Below are 26,564 nucleotides of genomic sequence, written 5' to 3'. Positions count from 1 at the left end.
GACTTCAGAGCAGGACTGACAGGAGGGGACCAGGGTAATGAATGCAAATACCATCACCCCTCACATGACAACTCAGTATTGCAATAGTTTAATGACACAACATGATTGGCACAGTAAAGAAGGGTCAATCGCACTGTACAGAGAATGTCAGCCACTTAAAATAACATCACTCACTCTATGTTAAAGTGAGTGAATTGCCAATGGGTGAGATACACTATGGTACCTTCTGCATGTCCTTTAGCCTTCACCTGGAGATATTTCTTCTTTCACAGCTTTACCTGCAATCGCCCCACTGAAAGTCTTACATGAGCACTAATTAAATATTACATACACTTATCATAACACAAATTGTGAGCTGCTTGTAAGCTCCTGAGTTTTAAAGCCTCTCATGGTATCAACGATCAATCTCAGTTTTGCATTCTTTTTCATGGACAACATAGTCTATAACAGTATGGTGAGAAATACCACTGATGGTGGATAGCTGAAGCTCTGCCCTTTCTCCCGCATGATGAGGAATCTTTGCAATCCTGAGGAGGGATGGTGTTGGAGAGAGGAAGTAAAAGGGAATGTGTCAGATGCAGGCTTATCAGGACATTCTGCTTCTCCTCCTCATCCTCATGCACTTCATAATACTATTTGCAAATTGTATCAAAAAACATTAAGGTCACTTCTAATGAACAACCCATTTTATCCTCTATTCTTTATGTCCTCCCGATGTGCCCAAAGAAGAAACAGTGAAAGAAGAATTAGGCACTGCCAGCACTTCAGGGCAGGAGCTGTCATGCTCTCCCTCTCAAGTATGAGCCATGAGATAACCATCCAATGGAATTAGAGAATGGGTCAGAGTGCAGTACATTGGATCAAACACATCTGGAGTTAACTGGAGGGTCAGGAAATGTCACATTTTGATTGCCTAGCTCAGAGGCACACATCTCATGACTGTCGCTATTAAAATAAGGATGCTTGCAGATGTGGCAATCCACCGAAGCATTTTTAGGAGTGGCTACCACACAATCGTTGTGGTGACAAATTCCATTTTCATGCTGATGACACTTTCCATCGTATTATGTGATACTACCATCCTGCTTAACAGAATAGATTAAGAACAGATGTAGCACCTGATAACTGGGCATCTTTAAGATGGTGTGGGCCATGAGCAGCAGCAAGAATTGTCCGCCATCACAATCTGTAAGAAGAGCATGCTGGAAATAGCACAACCATACCTGAAAATGAGGTGCCAACCTAAGGAAGTTACAGCACGGAAATGGCTGTTATCAAAGGCACAAAATGACAAAGGTTAACTCTCCCTCCTTGGTCTTCTCAGCCCGTCTGCAGCCTTTGACATGGTTGATTACATCATCCTCCTCCAAAGCCTCTCCATCGTAATCCAGTTCAGTGGGACTGCACTCTCCTGGTTCCATTCTTATCCATCCAGCGTAGCCTGCAATGGCTTCATTTCCCACTCCCGCACTGTTACATTTGGTATCCCCCAAAGGATCTACCTTGGTCCGCCTCCTATTTCTCATTTAAATGCTGCCCCTCGGTGACATCATGCGAAAACACAATGTCAGGTTTCACATGTACATTACTGACACCCAGCTTTACCTCACCACTACCTCTCTTGATCCCTCCACTGTCTCTAAATTGTCTGAATCCTTGCCCAACAGCCAGTATTAAATGATCAGAAATTTGATCCAATTAAATATTGGGAAGACCGAAGCCATTGTCTTCAGTCCCCACCACAAACCTGGTTCCCCAGCCACCAACTCCATTCCTCTCCCTGGCAACTCTCTGTGGCTGAACCAGACTGTTTGCAACCTTGGTGTCATATTTGACTCTGAAATGAGTGTCAAACCACATATCTGCGCCATCACTAAGACTGCCTAATTCCACCTCCATTGCATGGCCTGATTCTGTCCTGGCTCAGCTCATCTGCTGCTGAAATCCTCATTCATGCTTCGTTGCCCCTAGAGTTGACTATTCAAATGCACTCCAGACTGACCTCACATTCTAACCTCCATGAACGTGGGGTTTTCGAAAGCTCTGCTGCCCTTGTCCTAACTCGCACCATCTCGTTTACCCATCGCCCCTGTGCTTGCTGACGGACATTGACTCCCGTTTAAGCAAGGTCTTAATTTTAAAATTCTCATCCTTATTTTCAAATCCCTCCATGGCCTCACCCATCCCTATCTCTGTAATCTCCTCCAGCCCTACAGTCCTCCAGGATATCTGTGTACCTCCCATTCTGGCCTCTTGAGCATCCCAATTTAAATCATTCTACCACCGTCAGCCATGCTTTTTGCTGCCTTGGCCCTAAGATCATAAGAAATAGGAGAAGGAGTAAGCCATTCAACCCCTCAAGCCTGCTCTGTCATTCAAGAAGATCATGGCCGATCTGATTGTGCCCTAAACTTCACTTTACTGCCTACTCCCCATAACCCTTAACTCCCTTGTTAGTCAAAAATCTGTCCAACTCAGCTTTGAATATATTCAATGACCCAGCTTCCACTCCTCTCTGGGGAAGAGAATTCCAAAGATTAACAACCCTCTGAGAGAAGAAATTCCTCCTCATTTCCATCTGTCTGAAAAGGGAGACCCCTTATTTTGAAACTGTGCCCCATAGTTCTAGATTCTCCCATGAAGAGAAACATCTTCTCAGCATCTACCCTGTCAAGCCCCTTCAGAATCAAGCTCCTTCCGAAGAAGGGTCACTGACCTGAAACATTAACTCTGCTTCTCTTTCCACAGATGCTGCCAGACCTGCTGAGTGATTCCAGCATTTCTTGTTTTGATTTCAGATTTCCAGCATCCGCAGTATTTTGCTTTTATTCCTTTCAGAATCTTATATCTTTCAATAAGATCACCTCTCATTCTTCTAAACTCCAATGAGTATAGGCCCAACCTGCTCAACCTTTCCTCATAAGGCAATCCCTTCATCCCAGGAATCAGCCTAGTGAACCTTCTCTGAACTGCTTCCAATGCAAGTATATTCCTCCATAAGAGTAGGCTGTTTTTTGGGGGCTGGGGACATAAAATGGAGTGGGAGGCTGCCGGGGGGGGGTGGGGGGGGGTGCGGGGACGCGATTCCCGACCCGCTCCAGCCTCCGCTGCAAGGGCCCTCGCCCACCTCCATGGGTATTTTATCCGTGGCAAGCGGGCGTGCTGGGGACGCAAAAGGCCACCCGATAGCTGCCGGCCTTTCCGCGCTCCGGGGGAGAAGGCCATGGCAGTCAGGCACAGGGTGCCCAACTGAGGGCCGCCCTGCCTCCCAAACCACCCCCGGGACCTAAGACGCCCCCCCCTCCCCCAAACCGACCACCCCAGCCTCACCAGGGAAGGACCGATCTCCCTGGTGAGGCATGCCCAACTTACCTGGAATCATGGCTCCATCTGGTCAGCAGTCCCAGCAGTGGACACCGCTCCTGGGACCGACTTTTACGAATTCCCGTCCACCCAACGTAAAATCCAGAATATATTTTTGTCGCGAGTTATGAAATATCTCCTTAAATGTCTGTCACTGCTTCTCTACTGTCTTACCTTTTAACTTATTTTCCCAGTTCACCTTATCAACTCTGTCTTCATACACTAATAATTGCCTTTATTTACATTAAAGACACTAGTTTCAGACCAAAATTTCTCATCTTCAAACTGAATGTGAAATTCTATCATGTCACGGTCACTCTTGCCTGGAGGATCCTTTACAATGAGGTCAATCCTGTCTTATTACACATTACCAGTTCTAAAATAGCCTGCTCCCGGGTTGATTCCAGAATGTATTGTTCTAAGAAACTGTCCCTAGTACACTTAATGAACCCATCTTCCAGGCTATCTTTGCCAGTTTGATTATTCCAATCTATATGAAGATTAAAATTGCTCATGATTATTGCAGTACCTTTCCTACGCGCCTTCATTATTTCTTGATTTATAGTCTGTCCTACAGAGTAGCAACTGTTAGGGGCCTATAAACTACTTCCAACAGTGACTTTTTTCCTTTGCTATTTCTTATCTCCACCCAAGCTGATTCTACATTTTGATCTTCTGAGCCAAACTCTCTCCCTAAACCCCTCCCCCTTACTACCGCTCTTTCCTTCTTTAATCAAGCTTTTAGTCATCTGCCCTAGTATCTCCTTATATGGCGTGGTGTGAAATTTTTGATTAAGACGGTTGTGAAGTACCTTGGGGTGTTTTACTACGTTAAAGGTGCTATTAAATGCAAGTTGTTGCTTGCTAAGCAGTGGAAGGAGATTTAAGCAATTCCACAAACAGCAGATCAGGTCAAAGGTCGGCAGTCCTGCCACACTCATGAATGGTACGGGACAATTAAGCAATTAACAGAAGGAGGAGGCTGAATGGTGGTGGACAATTAAGTAGCTAGCAGAAGGAGGAGGAGGTGAAGGACGTTGCATGGACATCCCGTCCTCAATAATGCTGGAGTTCAGCACATCAATGTAAAAGACAAGGCTGAAGTTTTTGCAATCATCTTCAGCTAGAAATGCAAAGTTAATAATCTTTCTTGGCTTCCTCCTGAGGTCCCTACCATTATTGATGCAAGTCTTCAGCCAATTGAATTCACTCCACATGACACAAAAAAAACCCTGAATGCACTGGACACAGGCAAAGGCTCTGGGCCGTGACAGCATCTCAGTTATTACTGAAAACCAGTGCTTCAGAACTAGAAGCCCCCTTCACTAAATTGTTGCAGTACAGACACTTGCATCTACCTGACAACGTGGAAAATTTGCCAGGTATGTCCTGTCCACAAAAAAATGCAGGCCAAATTCAAGCTAGCCAATTGCCAGCCTAGCATTTACTCCCAATCATCAGCAATGTGACGGAAGATGTCATGTAGTGGAAAAGGTACTAATTCCCCTCTGGCACACTTCAAGTATTGCTTATTCATGTGCAAGTCCTGACAGTGAGTAATTCAAAGATGATTCTGATTTTGTGCTCACCCAATGTTCACATAGGTGCACTTTCAACAGGAGGCTCTCAATAACTAGCAGGAATCTTTGGTCTTTTTAATTTTTACTTTTAATCCAGGACCACTGAAGCCTGACCACTGCTCTGGCTAGGATTAGTTAATTCACCACAGATTGAGGATCATGGAATATTCCTCATCTGTTTGGCTTAATCATTCTGAATTAAACCCTAAATTGGCCTAAAATAGTATGGGAATGTTATGTGTCATATATTGCATTTTACGGTTAATTATACACAGTTAATATATCCAAACAGGACTCATTTATGACAGAGCAGAGTCCAGACTAGCTTTAGAGGTGGCAAGACATTATGTAGCAGGAATCTAATATACCTCAATAAGATAAAAGCAAAATACTGTGGATGCTGGAAATCTGAAATAAAAACAGAAAGTGCTGGAAATACTCAGCAGGTCTGGCAGCATCTGTGGAGAGAGAAGCAGAGTTAATGATTCAGGTCAGTGACCTTTCATCAGAACTGGCAGATATAAGAAATGTAAAAGATTTTAAGCAAGTAAAGCGGGGCTGGAGCAAGAGATAACAAAAGAGAAGGTATTGCTAGGACAAGGTCACAGAATAGCTGACCAGAAGGTCATGGAGCAAAGGCAAATAATATGTTAATGGTGTGCTGGAAGACAAAGCATTAGTACAGATAGGGTGTTAATGGACTGAAAACTGAACAGCCACAAGCACAAACATGAAAAAAACAGAGGGTAGGCACAATAGAAACAAACTGAACAAACTAAAATAAAATGAACACAAAAAATAAAATAAAAAAATAACTAAAGATAAAAGTAAAATGGGGGGCCCATCTTGCTCTGAAATTATTGAACTCAATGCTCAGTCCGGCAGGCTGTAGCGTGCCTAATCAGTAAATGAGATGCTGTTCCTCAAGCTTGCGTTGATGTTCACTGGGACTCTGTCCTGGGATTGCTGCCGTGTTCCAGTGAACATCAACGCAAGCTCGAGGAACAGCATCTCATTTACTGATTAGGCACACTACAGCCTGCCGGACTGAACATTGAGTTCAATAATTTCAGGGCATGATGGGCCCCCATTTTACTTTTAGCTTTAGTTATTTTTTCTTTTATTTTTTGTGTTCATTTTATTTTAGTTTGTTTCTACTGTGCCTACCCACTGTTTTTTCATGTTTGTGCTTGTGGCTGTTCAGTTGTCAGTCCATTAACACCCTATCTGTACTAATGCTTTGTCTTTCAGCACACCATAAACATATTGTTTGCCTTTGCTCCATGACCTTCTGGTCAGCTATTCTGTGACCTTGTCCTATCAACACCTCTTTTGTTATCTCTTGCCCCACCCCCGCTTTACTTGCTTAAAATCTTTTACATTTCTTATATCTGCCAGTTCTGATGAAGGGTCACTGACCTGAATCGTTAACTCTGCTTCTCTCTCCACAGATGCTGCCAGACCTGCTGAGTTTTTCCAGCACTTTCTGATTTTACATCTAATATACCTCACCTTACTTACCACTCATTTTATTTGGGATGTGGGAAAACAATGTTGAAGTGTGAACTCACTGATGTTTTCACAATCTTTAATTCCCAGTTTTGTAAAAAATTTTTTTTACATGAATGCACCTGTAGCCAATGAAAATGTGTATCAATATATACCAATGTACTTCAAAGCAATTACTTATTCAGTATAATTGCAATACTACAGTGAACAAAGGGAAAACTATAAAAAGCTATCATACAGGAACGAACAATAACAGTATTTTGATTTACATATTCTTTCTTTTGGGCCTCCTTATCTCGAGAGACAATGGATACGCGCCTGGAGGTGGTCAGTGGTTTGTGAAGCAGCGCCTGGAGTGGCTATAAAGGCCAATTCTGGAGTGACAGGCTCTTCCACAGGTGCTGCAGAGAAATTTGTTTGTTGGGGCTGTTGCACAGTTGGCTCTCCCCTTGCGCCTCTGTCTTTTTTCCTGCCAACTACTAAGTCTCTTCGACTCGCCACAATTTAGCCCTGTCTTTATGGCTGCCCGCCAGCTCTGGCGAATGCTGGCAACTGACTCCCACGACTTGTGATCAATGTCACACGATTTCATGTCGCGTTTGCAGACGTCTTTATAACGGAGACATGGACGGCCGGTGGGTCTGATACCAGTGGCGAGCTCACTGTACAATGTGTCTTTGGGGATCCTGCCATCTTCCATGCGGCTCACATGGCCAAGCCATCTCAAGCGCCGCTGACTCAGTAGTGTGTATAAGCTGGGGATGTTGGCCGCTTCAAGGACTTCTGTGTTGGAGATATAGTCCTGCCACCTGATGCCAAGTATTCTCCGAAGGCAGCGAAGATGGAATGAATTGAGACGTCGCTCTTGGCTGGCATACGTTGTCCAGGCCTCGCTGCCGTAGAGCAAGGTACTGAGGACACAGGCCTGATACACTCGGACTTTTGTGTTCCGTGTCAGTGCGCCATTTTCCCACACTCTCTTGGCCAGTCTGGACATAGCAGTGGAAGCCTTACCCATGCGCTTGTTGATTTCTGCATCTAGAGACAGGTTGCTGGTGATAGTTGAGCCTAGGTAGGTGAACTCTTGAACCACTTCCAGTGCGTGGTCGCCAATATTGATGGATGGAGCATTTCTGACATCCTGCCCCATGATGTTCGTTTTCTTGAGGCTGATGGTTAGGCCAAATTCATTGCAGGCAGACGCAAACCTGTCGATGAGACTCTGCAGGCATTCTTCAGTGTGAGATGTTAAAGCAGCATCGTCAGCAAAGAGGAGTTCTCTGATGAGGACTTTCCGTACTTTGGACTTCGCTCTTAGACGGGCAAGGTTGAACAGCCTGCCCCCTGATCTTGTGTGGAGGAAAATTCCTTCTTCAGAGGATTTGAACGCATGTGAAAGCAGCAGGGAGAAGAAAATCCCAAAAAGTGTGGGTGCGAGAACACAGCCCTGTTTCACACCACTCAGGATAGGAAAGGGCTCTGATGAGGAGCCACCATGTTGAATTGTGCCTTTCATATTGTCATGGAATGAGGTGATGATACTTAGTAGCTTTGGTGGACATCCGATCTTTTCTAGTAGTCTGAAGAGACCATGTCTGCTGACGAGGTCAAAGGCTTTGGTGAGATCAATGAAAGCAATGTAGAGGGGCATCTGTTGTTCACGGCATTTCTCCTGTATCTGACGAAGGGAGAACAGCATGTCAATAGTCGATCTCTCTGCACGAAAGCCACACTGTGCCTCAGGGTAGACGCGCTCGGCCAGCTTCTGGAGCCTGTTCAGAGCGACTCGAGCAAAGACTTTCCCCACTATGCTGAGCAGGGAGATTCCACGGTAGTTGTTGCAGTCACCGCGGTCACCTTTGTTTTTATAGAGGGTGATGATGTTGGCATCGCGCATGTCCTGGGGTACTGCTCCCTCGTCCCAGCACAGGCATAGCAGTTCATGTAGTGCTGAGAGTATAGCAGGCTTGGCACTCTTGATTATTTCAGGGGTAATGCTGTCCTTCCCAGGGGCTTTTCCGCTGGCTAGGGAATCAATGGCATCACTGAGTTCCGATTTGGTTGGCTGTATGTCCAGCTCATCCATGACTGGTAGAGGCTGGGCTGCATTGAGGGCAGTCTCAGTGACAGCATTCTCCCTGGAGTACAGTTCTAGGTAGTGCTCAACCCAGCGGTCCATCTGTTTGCGTTGGTCAGTGATTATGTCCCCCGATTTAGATTTGAGGGGGGTGATCTTCTTGATGGTTGGCCCAAGAGCTCTCTTCATGCCATCATACATTCCTCTGATGTTTCCGGTGTCTGAGGCCAGCTGAATATGACTGCATAGGTGTTGCCAGTAGTCGTTTGCGCAACGCCTAGCTGTTCTTTGTGCAGTACTTCTGGCTGCTTTAAGTGCTGCGGATGTTAAATCGCTGGGGGCTTTCTTGTAGTTCAAAAGTGCAATGCGCTTAGCGGCTATGACAGGTTCCAGCTCTTCATTATGAGATTGAAACCAGTCTGCATTTCTCTTCGCACTTTTGCCGTAGGTGGTCAAAGCTGACTCATAGATGGCGTCTCTGATGTGGGCCCACTTGGTCTCAGCATCCCCTGTGGGAGTGTTTTGAAGGGCTGTTACAAGTGAATTTAGAAATTTTTGTAACAGCTGTGGGTGAGAAATTCTGCTCGTGTTGATGCGCGGGTGGCCCTTCTGCTTGGAATGATGCAACTTCTTTGGTCTGAGTCTAACCTTGCTGCACACCAGGGAGTGGTCGGTGTCGCAGTCCGCACTGTGGAAGCTGCGTGTGATTTGAACACTGTTTAAGGCGGCTCGCCTTGTGACAATGAGGTCTAGCTGGTGCCAACGACGTGATCTTGGGTGCCTCCATGAAACCTGGTGACAGGGTTTAGTGTGAAAGAACGAGTTGGTGATGCAGAGGTTATGATAGGTACACAACTCAAGCAGTCTCTGCCCGTTCTCATTCATCCTTCCAACGCCATAGCGCCCAAGGCAGGAGGGCCATGAGTCATGGTCGGCCCCAACCCTGGCATTAAAGTCCCCCAGCAGGAATAGGTGTTCGGTGTTGGGGATGCTGCTAATGATGTTATGGAGTTGTTCATAGAACTGGTCTTTAGCTTCAGGTGCGGAACAGAGTGTTGGAGCATAGATGCTGAGTAGGTGTACTGGACCAGAGGTGGTGAGCAGTCGGATGGACAGTATGCGTTCCGAGCCATTTGAGGGAGGCTCTATCATGCTGAGCAAGGAGTTTCTGATGGCGAAGCCCACTCCATGCTGTCTTGGTTCTTCAGGATCCCTGCCCTGCCAGAAGAAGGTGTAGTCTTGCTCTGCTAGAGAGCCACTCGCGGGGAGGCGAGTCTCCTGAAGTGCTGCAATGTCCACATTGAGTCTACTGAGCTCGTTGTTAATGATGGCGGTCTTCCGAGAATCGTTGATTTGTGTAAGGTCTTCCGACAGGCCAGGACACATAGTTCTGACGTTCCAGCTTGCAAAGCGAAGGGCTGGTACCTTCTTTCCTTTTTTCATGTTGTTTGGTGCGGTGTGTCAGTCCACCTTTCGGGCAATGACCCTGAGCTCCAAGCACCCATTGAAGCAGGCAGACTGTGGCGGGACAGAACCTTATTGACCGGGGGCTGCCCGGTTTGAGGCGGGCGGTAGCTGTCCAGTGAGGTGCAATGACCTCTCCCACCGACAAAGGCAACCCGTGGCGCCCAGTTTCTACGCCAATTTATCTGGACTTATAACCCGTAACTGCTGCCTTCCGTGTTGTTTCAGTCGCTGTGAGGCAACTATGGAGTGACCTCTCCATGGCGCATGCCTGGGCAAATTTATGGAGGTTGAGATTTACATATATAACTGGAGAAATTATAAAAGGCTTTCCATTTCTGCTGGCTTCTTCATTATTTGTACTATTTTCAAATAATATTTAGGAGTTAAAAAGAATCAACCTTTCTCATGCTGGGCTCTTAAACCATGAACATGACCAATCTTTGATGCTTTTTTGAAAATTTAACTTTATGAAAATTATCAAATCATCTCTCATTCCTTAAATTGACTAATAGCATATAGAAAGATGGTTTCATCTCATGAACAAAGACATCATCTTGTGTTTCATTTTTTCAAGCTTTTTAACATCTCTCATTTCGCCTCCATCTGCATATTTCAAGAAATGTCTGCTTGACAAATTCCTCTCTCCTCATCTTTTGATATCTGTTAAGTGTTCACCGAAGCTTCAGTTTACCAAAGGTTGAAATTTATCCTGTGCTTTGAAGAGGCTGAAATTACAATACTGTACATCTATGAATACCTTGACCCTGTAAACTCTACTTTAGGCAGTCAGAATGCATACATCACACTTCCATTTGCAGAGACCTGCTTCACTTTTGCATCTGTGACATTGCACAGCCACTGTTATTCATAACTGAAGTATTTCTCATCTGTGGCGTCAACCCAGTTTCTCTCAAGCAGGAAAATTCATGAGACAGTTACATAACTTAATGGATAGAATGAATTATAAACATATGAGGGATCCAAATTAATTCCGTATGTGAAAAATTGTCAAGTCATTTAGAAACTTCTGGCGTGTCTGCAATTTACTCCAAATATCAATTACTGATGTTTCCAGATATGAAAGTTTGATACAACCTGCTCTTAACATATATTTCTCCAATTCATACTACTAAAATACTTCTCACAGATTCTCAGGTTATGTGTTCTCTCAGCATCACTAAAATAGGTACATTTTAAACAAGTCTTTCTACAATACCTACAACTTACCAGCTTTTAAAATCAAAGCTCGATTTATTTTGTTTTTGCTTTTCAACCTTGGTGGTATCCTACACTTTGTGCCTTCGACATTCAGCTAGGGTTATGAATAAAAATGGTAGCAAGGTGAGAAAGCAGATATGTGGACTGGCTCAATCCACAGAGACATAGAGGATTACAGCAAAAAAACAAGGCTACTTGGCCAATAGTGTCTGTGTTGGGCCAATGCTTGAACAATCTAAAAATCAATCCCTTTGCTGCTCTTTCCCTATAGCCCAGGAACGTCCTCTGGTTCAAATAACTACCCAGTTTTTTCCTGAAAAGATTCTATGATTTCTGCCTCAACCACTCTTGGTGGCAGAGCATTCCACTCTCTAACAATTTGGAGGAAAAAAACACAGGAAGTGCTGGAAACACTCAGCAGATCATACAGTACGTGTGAAGAGAGAAAGGTGGGATAAATGGTACAGGTCTATGAGCCTTTGTCAGGACTGGAAGATGTTACAGATGAACAGCTAATAAGATGGAACAGAGCAATGGAATAGAGGTTGGGACAATTATGACTGCATACCCAAAAACATTAAAAAAATGTTTTATTCATTTGTGGGATGTGGAGCTCGCTGGCTAGGCCAGCATTTATTGCCCATCCCTAATCGCCCTTGAACTAAGTGGCTTGCTAAGCCAATTCAGAGGGCATTTAAGAGTCAACCACATTGCTATGGGTCTAGAGTCACATGCATGCCAGACCAGGTAAGGATGGCAGATTTCCTTCCCTAAAGGACATTAGTGAACCAGATGGAAAGAGATCAAGTGGAGAAGAAATTATTAAATTATAGTAGTGATCAGAGATTTTGTTTTTTTGTTTTCGGAGTAAAGAAATTTGTCCTCACCTCTTTCTTCACTTTTTTAGTGACCATAATAATTTGATGGCTTTTGCCACTGGTTTCCCAACCAGAACAACTAGTGTTTCCCTGTACATGCTTTAAGATTTTTTTTTAATTTCTATTAAATTTCCTCTAAGCTTCTCTGCTCCAATATAAATAGTCTCAATGTTTCACTTGGGCTCTGCTTTCTTTTGTCCAATTTTCAAGAAGCGTTGTCATCGCTTGGATTTTTATTAGTTGTCACTCATCTGGCTGGTGAGATTCAAATTCAGTTCCGGATTTATTCAATGTTGAGCTCCTGTTTAATTTAGCCGCCCTCCCATCAACCCCCCACCCCCACCCCCACACCCAATTGCTTATGGAATGAAGAATGAAATTATATCTTTACTTAGATACCTCCTTGCGTTCAGTGGCACCAATCACTTCTGTAAATGGTCTGAGCTTCTTATGTTTATGGGAGTTGACACAACTGCCCGTAGGTCTCCCTGTACAACAGTGTTATCCAGGGACAAAATGCCTTTTAAACATTTACTTTTTCAATTTCTCAAAAGGCAAAGTGAGAAAATACTTGGTAAAATGAGGCCAGCTTTGAATCGATAAGCTGCTTTATTTTTCCTAGACAGCAAGTAACCTTACAGAAAACAAGTTGTAATCAAAACTCACTTATTCCATTCAGCCACACTTCGCTTTCAGAACATAAATAATGAACTCTCCAAGTTATTCCACCTCAGGGAACTATCTTGCTCGTATTTTCAGAATAATCTTTGTTTCGTACAAGTTCCAGCTATAAGAAATGGAAACACTGCATTTTGGCTTGACGCCCTGAGTACTTAGCCTGACTCCAATGTCAGCTTTTAGTCGAACTAACTGCACCTTCTTCACCCAAACACAGAATCCACCAGCGTGACTTGGCAATGATTGAGTTGAATGAATAGAATTGTCACATCAGCAATAAGTGTAAACGATAAGTAGAATATTAAGATATTTTTCACTATCTTCAGCATAATGGTTCACATATTCCATCTGAAACTTATCTCCCAGACTGACTGTCCTGTGAATTTAACACTAAGAGCTATGTTGAGCTCGATGGCAGCATTTTTTTGCACATATTACACCAAGACCCCCATGAAATGCCAAAATGTGACAAGTCCACAAGCACCACATTTTCCACTCCCTGTTCGTGATAGTGCCTGAGCAGAATACATGCTGGGAAGAAAGAATCAGAAGTCATGTACAATGAATGCAACCAAATCGTTGCCCATTCTGCTTCATCTGGCCTGGTCAGGTGTAAAGAACTCTTGCCAAAAACAGATGAGAAGACACTTTTAGTGGCTGTCAAGATCATCACAGCTCTGATGATTTGTGCCTGGGTCACTCCAAGCTGCCACAGGAGATTCAATCATATGCATCAAGCAACTGGATCATGTGTTGTTGATCAGAAGTAACACTTTTATCACCTTTTCTGTGGACAAACATGAGAAGAATGAGAAAGTCGTGCAAATTGATTTGTGCGACAGAATTCTCAAAGCCTATGGTATCATTACCTCATCCTATAGACTCCTGTGCACAATTCATACCGTCCATGAACTGCAGGGGCAACCACTCCATCAAAACAGAACCATGCAAGTCAATACATACTTCATAGGCAGCAGTTAATGACATTTTCATTTTAAGGCAACCCACTACACAACATCCAGTCCAGTACATGGATAGTTCCTAAGAGACCTTGCTTCCTGACACCTCTGAGACTACCTCATTGAGGAACTGGAAATCTCTGACAGTTTTCCCCTGGTTGCCATATAATGCAGGTTGTCATGAAGTACATTAGAGTATTAGAGTTCTACGAGGGCAGTTTGAAAACTAAAGTCCCTATGATGCATCTTTCTCACATATGGAGGATTCATAAATAAAATTTCTACAAGTACATTCCATAACATTTTAAATTGGTTATTTACAGAAAGTGCAGTATGTTTCAAGTTTTTTCCACACAGCCTGTGGACTCTGAGGTGCCTCAATACAATTGCAAATACGTGTGATATCTACCACGCACATTTCAGATGAATCGTACAGCCCGAGAGGTTTTACACAGTTTCCTGACCCTCGGTTTACTATGGCAGGCAGGCCTTACACTGTGGTCTTTCCCCATTGAGCCTTTGCGGCGGCTGCTCCAAGCTTTAGTGCATCCCTCAGCACGTAGTCCTGGACCTTGGAATGTGCCAGTCTGCAACACTTGGTTGTTGACAACTCTTTGCGCTGGAAGACCAACAAGTTTCGGGTAGACCAAAGAGTATCTTTCATCGAGTTGATGGTCCTCCAGCAGCAGGTGATGCTTATCTCGGTGTGCGTCCCAGGCAACAGCCCATAAAGCACAGAATCCTGTGTCATTTAGCTGCTCGGGATGAACCTCGACAAAAACCACTGCATCTCTTTCCAGTCCTTCTTTGCAAAAGCACATTCCAGAAGCAGGTGGGCAACGGTCTCTTCCCCACCACAACCACCTCAAGGGCAGCATGCAGAGAGAGTGAGACTCCGGCTGTGCATGAAAGATCTGAGGGGAGGGCCCTTCTCACCACCAGCCAAGCTACGTCTTGGTACTTGTTTGAAAGTTCTGGCAATGAGGCGTTCTGCCAAATAACTTTGACAGTCTGCTCGGGGAACCATCCGACAGGATCCACCAGCTCCTTTTCCCAAAGGGCCTCGAGGACGTTACATGTGGTCCACTGCCTGATGGACTTGTGGTCAAAGGTATTTTTCCACACAAATTTTCCATGAGGGGCAGGTGATACGGCACGGTCCAACTGAATGGAGCATTCCACAGTAACATGGCCAGACCCATCCTTGGCAACACCAGGGCCACATACAACTTCAGCACATAGTGACACTTGGTGTTTGCGTACTGGGGGTCTACGCGCAGCTTGATGCAGCTGCAGACAAAGGTGGCCATCTGGATGAGGGTGACATTGGGTACGTTTTTCACCCTTCTGTCTAGAGACTTGTACATGGTGTCCCTGTGTACAAGGTTCATCTTTGATCTCCAGATGAAGTGGAAGATGGTTTGGGTGACTACCGTGGCACAGTAGCGAGGTATGGGCCAGACCTGTGCCACGTACAGCAACACCGAGAGCATCTTGCACCTGATGACCAAGCTCTTCCCTGCAATGGAGAGGGAGCATCACTCCTACATGCCCAGTTTCTGCCTCACCTTGGCTATATACTCCTCCCAGATTTTGCCGCACACCCCGGCCCCTCTGAACCATATTCCCAGCACCTTCAGGTAGGGGAAGGGGACAAAGGATCGGTTGGCCCAGTTCCCAAAGAACATAGCCTCGCTCTTGCCATGATTTACTGGTCACAGACGCTCATCAGTATGCTAACGGACAGCGGATCCAAGCAGAAGACGGTGACGTTGTCCATGTACAGGGAGGCTTTCACCTGTGTGCCTCCGATGCCTGGGATCATCACCCCTCTTATGCCTGCATCCTTCCTGATGGACTTGGCAAAGGATCTGATACAACACACGAACATGACAGAGAGAGAGGGCAACCTTGCCTGACTCCAGATTGGATCAGAAAGCTTTCCAATTCCCACCCATTGATTGAAACTTTGCTACTGATGTTTGTATAGAGCAGTTGGATCCCTTCCCAAACCCCATTTTAGAGAACACATGCATCATGCATAGGAGTGTGATATTCAGTCCAAGGCCTTCTTCTGGTCTAGGCTGATGAGGCAGGTGTTCAAACCCCCTGTCCTGCACGTAGGCGATCGTATCCCTGAGAAGTGCAAGGCTATCAGAAATCTTCCTGCCGGGTACACGCAGGTCTGATCAGGGTGGATTACCATTTCCAGAGCAGACTAACCCGATTGGCATGACTTTGGACAAAATTTTGTAGTCCACATTAAGCAGTGAGAAGGGCCGCCAATTTCTAATTTCCTCCCTTTCCCCCTTCTGCTTATAGATGATGGCGTTGCTGCCTTTTCTCATGGATTCTGACTTGCTGCCGGCCAGAAGCATACTCTCGTACACTTCCAGCAAGTCTGGGCCAATCCAATCCCACAGAGCTGAACACAACTCAGCCAGTAAACCATCGCTTCTGAGAGTTTTACTCGACTCAAAGAACTTGACAGACTTTGTTAACTCTTTTAGAGTTAGGGGTTTGTCCAGACTCTCCGCGTACTGTCGTCTAAGACCTCCGTGATAGAGGACAGGAAGGACTGGGAGGCCATGCTGTCCAAGGGCTTCACATCCTACAGCCCAACATAAAAGGATTTGCTGATTCCTAGTATGTCAGATTACAATGCCATTACCAAGCTGTCTTCTTCCTTCAGGCTGCTGATCACAGAGCTCTCTCTGTGTACCTTTTGGAAGAAGAAACACAAGCATGTCTCATCCTGCTCAACAGAGCAGACTCTGGACCAGAAGATGATCTTGGAGGCCTCTGAGGCAAAGGGTGAGGCCTGCTAGCTCTTCACCTCTTGGGATGTCTTCGTTAACACCAAACCTTATCGACAGCAGCAGAAGCAGATTCTACATGCCTTTCTGGAGTCAGGACATTTCCTCCTATCTCTTTCTTGCCTTCTGAACACCCTTGAGGATCAAGATCCTCTCGATGTTTGCACTGATCGCTTCCCACCAATGCGCTGGAGACTCAACGAGGGGTTTCACGGTTCTCCAACCTTTGTAATTCCCTTTGAATACCTCAATATTTTCTGAGGTCAACAGTTTCATGTTCAGATTCCATGTTCCCCTGCCTACCCCCAGTCTTCTTGTTGGTGACAGTCGGCCAGTGACAGGCAGTGGTCAAAGAAGAACACCGGCTTGACGTCCGTGGATCTGACCGTGAACGCTCGGGACACAAACAGGAAGTCTATCCTGGAATGGACGGACCCGTCTGGCCTCGACCAGGTGAATCTGCATTGCTCCATCTGCAAGGTTGCTGAAGACGTCGTGTAGCTTGGCGTCTTCTACCGTTTCCATCAGGAGTCTGGACGTGGTGTCAAGTTTGTTATCGTCACTCCCGGATCGTCCTGCCATATCGATAATGCAGTTGCAGTCACTGACTAGAATGATCGGCTGGACGTCACCAGCAGCAGTGGGAGTTGCCTGAGGACAGCCAGCCGCTCATTCCTTAGAGCTGGGGAATTCTTCTTTGGCCTCCTTATCGCGAGAGACAATGGGTAAGCGCCTGGAGGTGGTCAGTGGTGTGTGGAACTGCGTCTGGAGTGGCTATAAAGGCCAATTCTAGAGTGACAGACTCTTCCACAGGTGCTGCAGAAAAATTTGTTTGTCAGGCCTGTTACACAGTTGGCTTTCCCCTTGCGCTTCTGTCTTTTTTCCTCCCAACTGCTAAGTCTCTTCGACTCACCACACTTTAGCCCCGCCTTTATGGCTGCCCGCCAGCTCTGGCGAACGCTGGCAACTGACTCCCACGACTTGTGATCAATGTCGCAGGACTTCATGTCCCGTTTGCAGACGTCTTTAAAGCGGAGACATGGTGGGTCTGATACCAGTGGCGAGCTCGCTGTACAATGTGTCTTTGGGGATCCTGCCATCTTCCATGCAGCTCACATGGCCAAGCCATCTCAAGCGCCGTTGACTCAGTAGTGTGTATAAGCTGGGGATGTTGGCCGCCTCGAGGACTTCTGTGTTGGAGATACGGTCCTGCCACCTGATGCCGAGTATTCTCCAGAGGCAGCGAAGATGGAATTAATTGAGACGTCGCTCTTGGCTGACATACGTTGTCCAGGCCTCGCTGCCATGGAGCAAGGGGAATACACATTAATTAACCGGAGGGGAGCGTTTTGTACTTTACGTCTACTACAAGGAGGCGACCGCTCACCATCTACTTAACTTTAGAGATGGTGAGTTGCCTCCCGACAGCAGAATACCCAGGCTGAAGGAATGGCAGTTGTTTCCTCCTGACCAGATCAATGGCCCGTGGGGCCACCAGCTTGACTATTGCCTGTAAGTGCTAAGGTGCGATTTCCCACACTCCTGCACATGGAGGATTCATCCACAAGTGTTAGAGATCCCCTCTACTGAAGGACCATGTGAGGTTTCCAATTACAGGACTGAAGTAGCACTCAAGCCACAGTCCCCACAAAGAGAGGGTGGCCTCCAGTCGGAGATGGTAGTGTAGGAATGTGAAATATTATACAAGCAGTTGTGTAGATAACGTTTTTACTGTTTATTACCTTAATATGGCTGTATAGGAACAGGAGTAGCCAATTCTGCCTCAAGTCTGTTTCACCAACTTGGTCAAAAATAAAAATAGTAGGAGGGTCACTTCGAAAAAAAAATTAGATGAGCAATGTGATTCCTTGAAATTGCATGTTTTGAAGAAACTGCTTTTCTGTGGGATTTTTCCTGATCTCTGTTGCTGCAAACCAGGTTAAGTCGATTACTTGGCCCAGCGAGAAACATCTGTTACAGATAATTTAATATACTACCTTACACATTTAATGTGTGCCACAAAATACATAAAAATTTTATTACATGGTGCTAATATGGTTCCATGCGCTATAAGAGGCAAGAATACTGCACTGATAAAAGGAATGATAGCTTTCTCATCATCTGCACATAAATCATAGGTAATTCCCTTGTCAACCTCAGTACTATTAGTGGTTTCCACAAAGACCGATACACTCACAGGGTTGACTGACAGTCCAACAGATAACAAAAAACTTTACTGCACCCATGCATACCCCACTCGCCCCAATTTATCTTTGTTGGTGTTTACATGTAACCATTACGATGTAAAATAATGGGCTGGATTTACTCATCACGCTGGGTGTTTCACCGACGGGCCCAAAAGATGTGGAGGTGGGGGGTGACCCCGCTTCGGTGGTCTGCGGGATCCGGGGCCACATCATTGACCATTAATGGACACTGATTGGCTGTCATTGGAGTGGCCATCCCTGATAAGGACAGCCACCTGCCCCCCAGGTGTTGCCAGCCAATCGGGAGGGCTGGTAGCTCAGCAGCGCTACTGGGAGTGGTGGCCACTGCTGGGAATGCACCTGGAGAAATAGAACACAAAGGATGGACGGCACCCTCTCAACCAGGTAAGTGGGGCTGAATTTTACGAGTCCTCCGGCATTGGGGGTCATGGCGGGGGGCCCCCAGAAAATCCTTCCGGGTGAGGCCCGCTATGATCCCCAATGCCAAGAAGGTCCCACCACATTTTACCAGTGGTTGTGAGGCCTCGGTGCGGCCCCGCCTTCATTTACCTAATAAAACCTATGCAAATACATGTTAATTACCTTCCCTGGACTGGGCGGCCGTCCCACGCCGACATTCCGACCAGTGGCCAAAAGTCCCCTGCCTTCTGATCCCCGTTTGGGGTTGCAAGGCAAGACAGTGGTGTCGAAGGGGAGAAGTTTAATTTTCAGGTCGGGAGGGGTGTGGGTGTGGGGAAAACCACTTTGATTGGTTGTGGTGATGGTGGGAAGGGGTTGAGGGCCAAATGTTCTGAAGGTGGGGGTTAAAAGTTGGCATTTTCCAAAGTGGCTTTGGGGGCGGGAGAGGTGAGGAATGTCAATTTATGGAATGAGATTTCAGTGGGGGGGGGGGGGAGGGTTTGGGGAGAGGGTAATCAAAGATAAATTATAATTTTCTGCACTTTCTACCGAAACGGCACCTTTAAACATGCAAATGAAAGTGAAGGGCCTGATGCCCTTTAAGAATGGAGCATTCACAGTGGCACGGGACACTGCTGCCTGGGACGGAGCAGCTGCCCGTGATGACGTCATCGGGATGATCACTCTGCCCCCTCCATTTAAACGAGCCCCTGCACGAAATATTGTGGGGCTTCAGCAGCGGACGCTTCACGCGGACAGACCGCCGACTTCAAAGCACATCGTGCGGTGTGCGGCACGCAGATGAAATTCGGCCCGTGGTGTCTAGGGGTTCTGGGGCCAGACAGGCAAGCTCCAGCAAGCAGTGAGGGGTGGTTGGTGAGGGCAGGTGGTGCCATTGTTACAAGAGTGTCCATTGCTGCCAGGAGGCTATGGGTCAAAGAGTGCCCGAATAGGAGGGCACCCATTACCCCCAACCTCCCCGAAGGGACCCCTCATTCCCACCACTGGTAAAATGCCAGCGGCGGAGGGAAGAGGCCCTCAGTTTGCCACTTAGGTGTCCGCCATCTTCCCTGCCATTGGCAAGATAGTATGATGGTGGGAAAATGATGGGTATGCCACCCCCCCTGCCTTCCTGCACCATTTTATGGGCCCTCCCGCCTCCCAGACCATCCTCTAATGGCTGGTAAAATACAGCCCCAATGTGAGCACAGAAAAATGCAGGAGAAAGCATTATACTGAGCAATTTCCTCCTCTATAAAATGCTGCTATTCGTTGCTTATTTTTGAATGCAAGTATAAAATGTTCCCAACAATAAGTGTCAGTGTCAGCTGTGATCAAGTGCACTCATACTCTTGCTCCCACTCATGGGCAGATTGGAACTCAGCCATTAATGGGGCTGTAGAGTAAATCAAATCAGGTAGGAGTAGACCTTCACCGTCACACTGACAAAATAGCACTTGGCGCCAGAGTCAATTCATTGTTGCCACCTTCCTTATGGCGAAAGAGCTGCTGTGTAATGTTGCTGGGCCAAGACAGACAAACCACATTATTGAGTAACCCAATATCTTGATGTGCCTGCTCTACTTCCTTTGAAGCTGCTTAGTGTATCTGATCTATCAGCGCCCTTTCCAGAGGGCAAACAACATGGGACTGCTAATTGCTTGATATCTGATCCTAAAAACTGCTGTTTTTTGAGGTTAACCATGGGTTACTAAAAGTTTCGGGGAGAATTTACACACAATTTTGTTGCTACCCAGATGCACCATGGTGCAACAGACAGGGGAGGCAGTAGTTTAAAGTAGGCAACACTTGTCGGCTACAATGGTTTTGAATATGGCTGAATCATCTGCAATGTACAACCCAACCAACACCATCAATGAATTTCTGTGGCCTTCCACAAGGGAATCACTTGGAAGGAGTGGCATATTAAAGGCTGAATTTTAACCTTTGGACCCACTTGAAGGGGAGGCTGGCACTGTTCGGAATCGGAAAGATCATGCAGCCGGTTTAATTATGGCTATTTAACTCAGCAATGGCATTCACATCTCACTTCCAGATTTACCAACCAATTCGAGAGGGCGAGCGTGATGACGACCTGCACCTGACTGTTCAAACTTCAGGCTTTAAAGGGACTCTGGCAAGAGGCAGAATGGATCCATTCTACAATTGTCAGTAGAGAAACTGAAACTGTGCTGATGGAGTCTCAACGTGAAAAGTCTCCCCTCCATTCTCGAGGCATCCAAGGAGCCATTCATGAAGTCTGCTTGGAAGTGTGAGCATCTGTGGTGCACTTGACTGGCATCATCGTAGCTTCCTGGCAACCTTGCACAGCCACGCATGATAATCTTCCAGTGGTTACATACCAGCTGAACATTAATGGTGTGGAATCCCTCTCGATTGACAAATACTGCTGGCTGATGCCTTGATTGCCACATGAGTGCAGTCTATTACTCCCTGCACCCACGGGAATCCAGTCAGATCATCAAACCTGAAGTCTTTTTGCCCTGACATGAGTTGCAAAATGGACCTATGGACATGACATCTGGTTACATGCGACATGCATTTGTGCACAGCAGATTGTGAAATCTTGCAGATCCCTGGAAGGAACTGCAGGTGAAGAAATTAAGGGCTGTAGTAACCTTGACAGTCACTTGCAATGCATGCCCACCTGGTTCATGGTGATGGATGTTTTCTTCCAGGAATCTGCAGATGTCAGCAACGACTTGCTGTGGACGTCTGAGCCTCCTGAAGCACTAGTGCTAGGTCACGTCCTGAAAGCTGTTACTTTTCCTGTATATCCCGTGTTGGGAGTATAGCCCCCTGTGAATCGGAGCTCTGTGTTCATCCCCTCTGTCTTGTGGTGGCTGAGGAGAAGGGAGCTGCTGCTCCTGCTGGTGCTGCTCCTGCTGCTAGTGGTGTTTCTGGTGCTGCTCCTCTTATTCCTCATTAGTGATCCAAAGTAGAGCTGCTCCCATGTTGCAGAGAAGGTATACAGCTGGGAAGTGCAGATTAAAGTCAAAAAGTACAAGGTAGCAGAAATGATGTTCAAAGTCTTGTAAATCCATTCCAAAGCAGTGAAAGCACACTCTCAGAACATGTCCTGTGAACAATAGCCTTTCACTTAGGCAGAGAAGCAGCTGTCATAACTCTGCATTTAAAGGCTTTCCAGCCTGTCAATTACTCAGCCTTGTCAAACTCCGCTGTGCTTTCATCTTGTTGAACTTGACGAGTTTCAGTCAGCCCTGGAAACCCGGCGTTAGCAAATTTGTCCAGAATCCATGGTTAAAACTACAGCCAATAGGCTTTTTGCATATTTAAATCTCAGACCCGCCGATTCCACAGGGGATTCCCATGGGGTTAGAAACACATTTGCTGGGTCCTACCAGGTTTCTGACACGCCAGTGATTTTTGCTTCATTATGAAACAAGGCTGTACGTGTCTAAATCTTAGACAGCTTTACAGTATAACCTCCTCCCTTCCCATGATTTCCAGGATTGTAGTCTATTGCATGCTTTGCCCTGTTAAGCACCCTCAGCATTCAATTCAATAACTACAATAGCAAAGCCGTGGCAGAGAAAGTGGATGAACATGTCAATGAGGATCGAGCAGCAGTACAGTAATGTAGCAAGGAATGCTCAACATTCATTCTGGATATATCAGCTGGACGACAGTCTTGTTTCATAATGCCAGTAGTATTTTGGTAACTTCTAGTTGCATTATCAGCATCATATCTGCACACTGCTTCTATCTCTGGCTGGCACAGGGTACAATGAGCCATGTTTGCACAGCCTTCATCTCTTTAAAGTCATCTCTGCATTTTTAAGACCCCTTCAAATAAGTGTGGCACAAATTATAGTCTTAAAATTGAAGAACTGTGAGAGCTTCTGGAAAGCTGCATTGTTCAGGAAGGGTCTGTGAGTGTGATCACATATATTGTTCACCTTGCGATATAAAGAAAATTCCTTTGTGGCAGAGAATTGTGTAATGGAGCCAGAATAATGACATGGGTGCAGTCTTCTGTAATAACCTTCTCTGCTCCAGCAAAGCCAGCAGTTCTATAGGGTTCTTTTGCCCTCTGATGTTGCTACAGTTGGTCAGCGGTGAAGTTGCTGAATATCCCCTCCTTGATATATCTATGGGCAGCAAACTAGCTAGCAATGGCAGATATCACCAGTGCTAGCCCGAATAGAATCCAACACATACTAATTGAGGGCCACACTGGCTTTGACAGCCATTGTTGGTGTCATACAAATGTTACATGTTGTGTGAAGATCTTCCTGAAGAACATGTCATAGCTCTGACAATGTTTCACTGCTAAACCTCAACTAATATAAATACTCCTCTACTGTCATTACCAGGCAACTGCGCCTCATATGGGGACCAGCTGTGTAGCAGAGTGGTAGGACTTGATGTTACACCTGACTTCATGGGCAGCCCTTTCCTAATCTTGCCAAGTCCAATACTATTGGAGCAGTGAATACAGTTCCCATAGTGACAATGACATAGAAAGTGGGAAGAACATTTTTGATCCAGATACCTTTAAATCAAAACTCCGTATTTCTCTGAGCAGCCTCTCTTTTAATGCCTATTTGTTGGAGTGAGAATAATGCATTGCACCAGGGATGTTTCATGCAAGTTAAGCCTTTTATCAATTGCCTCCAGCAATTTTATTACCAGGGAATGACAGTAATGAGCACTGTACCACACCCTGACATTGCTGCTTCCCAACGTTCAATTGCCATCGGCATAATTCTTTACTCTGACAACAATTTCAAGCCAATAGTTTCAATGGTGCTCAGCATGACCTTTGAAATATCTAGACTTCATTGTTTTAATGCTTCTATTTCTAATCCTACCTACACATAGTGGAAAGGAAGGATTCTTAGGCAGAAAATTTAAGTTAGGAGAAAATAAATTTGTGGGGGTTTATTTTTAATGGAGGAGAAATGAATCAATAGTGATAGCAAATCATTCAAGTAGAAATCAAACCCTAGTGTACCTTTTCTATTTTATTCACCATCATGGGAAGGCTGCCTAACATTGTGTTATGTATCATGGAACCAAATCATACTGTGCTGAAAGCATTCTGCAGGTAAATTTTCTGAGGCACATCCATCAACACAAATGCTACAAAGTTTTTGTGGCAGAAAGTGATATTGACTGCTCACAAGAACTGACTTATATTTTTATTACCGTCCTCTGCTTCTGGTTATATTATCCATGCTGCTTAATTGAGAGACCATTTCATTGTTAATGTGGGAAAAATGAACAGGAGACTGAATGCCTTTTGAATGGCATCTCATTTTATACTTATTCCAGCCTGCAACTCTTCTTCAACACCATTTCCTGAAGCTGACTTGTAATTTGTCTCTTCAATTTTCTATAAAGCACTCCTGCTTATTTTTACCTCACAAATACAATCTATGGGAATAGGAAAGCAGCCTGCATTCTGCTCCTTGTGCCCGATGGGAATTCCAATAGAATTCTTCCTTTAAAGAACCATCAACAGGACCTTATTATTGCCAAGCGATATTGATCAAGAAAGTAATGATCTTACATTAAATGACAACAATAAATGTCAAATCACTTGTTTCATTTCAGCAGATTAAAAAAAAGCCTTTGTCTTTTCCTCCGTGTCCACACATCTTGCAATCAATAAATCAGAGAGTTTTCAATTCATTAAGTCTGCCGTGCAGCTTCAAGATTGGAAATAAGCAATATTTTAAGTAACTCTTATTTTACACTCTATCAAACAAATAACCCAATTCCATCAGCACCAATGCCTGCTTTATAATAGAACACCCATCAGCAAATCTGGAAATATATTTTCAATGTTTTTCTTTGTTTAGGCCATTTACTGACTTCTCCAGTTTGCAATGTTATTAACATTGTACTTTTGCTATGTTTTATCCCTTTCCAACTCATGTTGTGTACAATAACATTAAATACTAATGAGAATTTATTTTACTTCTAGTGGGGAATGTAAAGATGTAAGTGTTTTTTAAATGCATTTAACAGCAGACAAAGCATTTCAAACAAAGTGTTCTCCATTACTATAGAGTAAAACAATTAATATTGCACAGCAATGTAACAGGAGTTATGTTAAAATTTTAACCTACTGGATTAACAAATTTAAATATCTTTCTGATGAATAAAATGTTCACTGAGGATTTACCAGAAGAAGTAAAACATTTTTTTTTAATCAGGTGGCCTAAGTGGCTCTACTGACAGCCAATTAGGCCACCTGTTTCATTATCAAAGGCCTCACCTTTTAGGAAGTTTCATTCTCCTTCACAGATTGGGGTATAATTCGACTTTGGCAATAGCAAATCAGCTGCCTAATTTGCACCCCACCCAATTTTCTTTTCCTCCACTTCAATGGATGTTAAAATATGTCAAGACACTGTTCCCAGTCTTATATCAATGATTAGACTTCACTCACTTTCTTATACTTCATTCTCTTTATCTTTCATCATCTGGGTGTCAGGAAAAATCACATTTGCAAAATGAAACCTCTGCAAATACACAAGTGTCATATCTTAACTTCTGAACTCACGTAGCCTGCTAGAAGGGATATTACTCGTTTCGAAGGATAGTTCATTTAAAAGGACAATGTATCTGCACTTTTCATCATCAGTAGGTGACATTCTCATATCATGTGCTCATAAAGAGGAAGCTAGATAACCGTATGAGGGGGAAAGGGATAGAAGGTTAGATGCAGAGGTGTATTTCACATCATAGAGGTGCTTGGTGGAAAAGGCTGGCCACTCCCACATTCACAACCACTGCCACTTCAGATTTACAATTTCTGCCTTGTTCGCACTAACCTCTTCCTCATCATGAAATCTCACCTAATCCAGCACTAGCCCAGGTACATGCATGTGGGAAGAAGTAGTTAGTGAGTCAGAAGAATTTTCACTGCCTCAAGCATGAGTGAGGATGAGGAACTGGGACTAAAGTCTGGCTCGGGTATAAAATTAAAACCCAACCCGGGCCCGAGTCCTTTGATTTTTTTTAAATGCCTGAGCCGACCCGAACCCAACATATGTAGTCGGATTTGGTGGGGTAGCCAGGCTTCACTGCAGAGTGTACATTTCCCGTCTTGACATCCTGAATGGTCATTTGTAGATTACTTCCCAGAGCAAGGCAGCACTGCCCATGTCCAGCCCGACCTGACCCGAGCCGGAATGCTGGACCCGGAAGAGAGACCCGACCCCGACACATTAGAACATGGCTACCTGACCCGAACCTGACAACATGTGTCAGGTTCGGGTCAGGTCGGGTCTCTCTTCCGGGTCCGGCATTCAGATTCGGGTCGGGCCGGGCCAGGTCGGACACAGTGCTGCCTTTTGGTCACCGAGGGTAAAGCTTCCAAATTTGAACAGCCAAGGC

At 45.2% G+C, this 26,564-nt stretch overlaps 1 protein-coding gene across 2 annotated transcripts in view; it reads right to left on the bottom strand.

The window, feature by feature from the left end:
* LOC137384291 (alpha-1,6-mannosylglycoprotein 6-beta-N-acetylglucosaminyltransferase B-like) overlaps window positions 1-26,564 on the bottom strand; it is a 994,997-nt gene that overhangs the window by 653,166 nt on the left and 315,267 nt on the right. Inside the window, exon 1 of one of the 2 annotated variants that reach the window (XM_068058116.1) lies at window positions 12,759-12,902. The exons of the other annotated variant lie outside the window; for it this stretch is intronic. The gene's annotated coding sequence lies outside the window, so the exon portion shown is untranslated. Of the gene's footprint in view, window positions 1-12,758; window positions 12,903-26,564 lie in introns of those variants that run through there. 2 annotated transcript variants of the gene reach the window in all.

Source organism: Heterodontus francisci, chromosome 26 (genome assembly GCF_036365525.1).
Source record: "Heterodontus francisci isolate sHetFra1 chromosome 26, sHetFra1.hap1, whole genome shotgun sequence".
NCBI classification, from domain to species: domain Eukaryota; kingdom Metazoa; phylum Chordata; class Chondrichthyes; order Heterodontiformes; family Heterodontidae; genus Heterodontus; species Heterodontus francisci.
The sequence above is the reverse complement of the archived record's forward strand: the minus strand, read 5'-3'. Positions and strand labels throughout refer to the sequence as shown.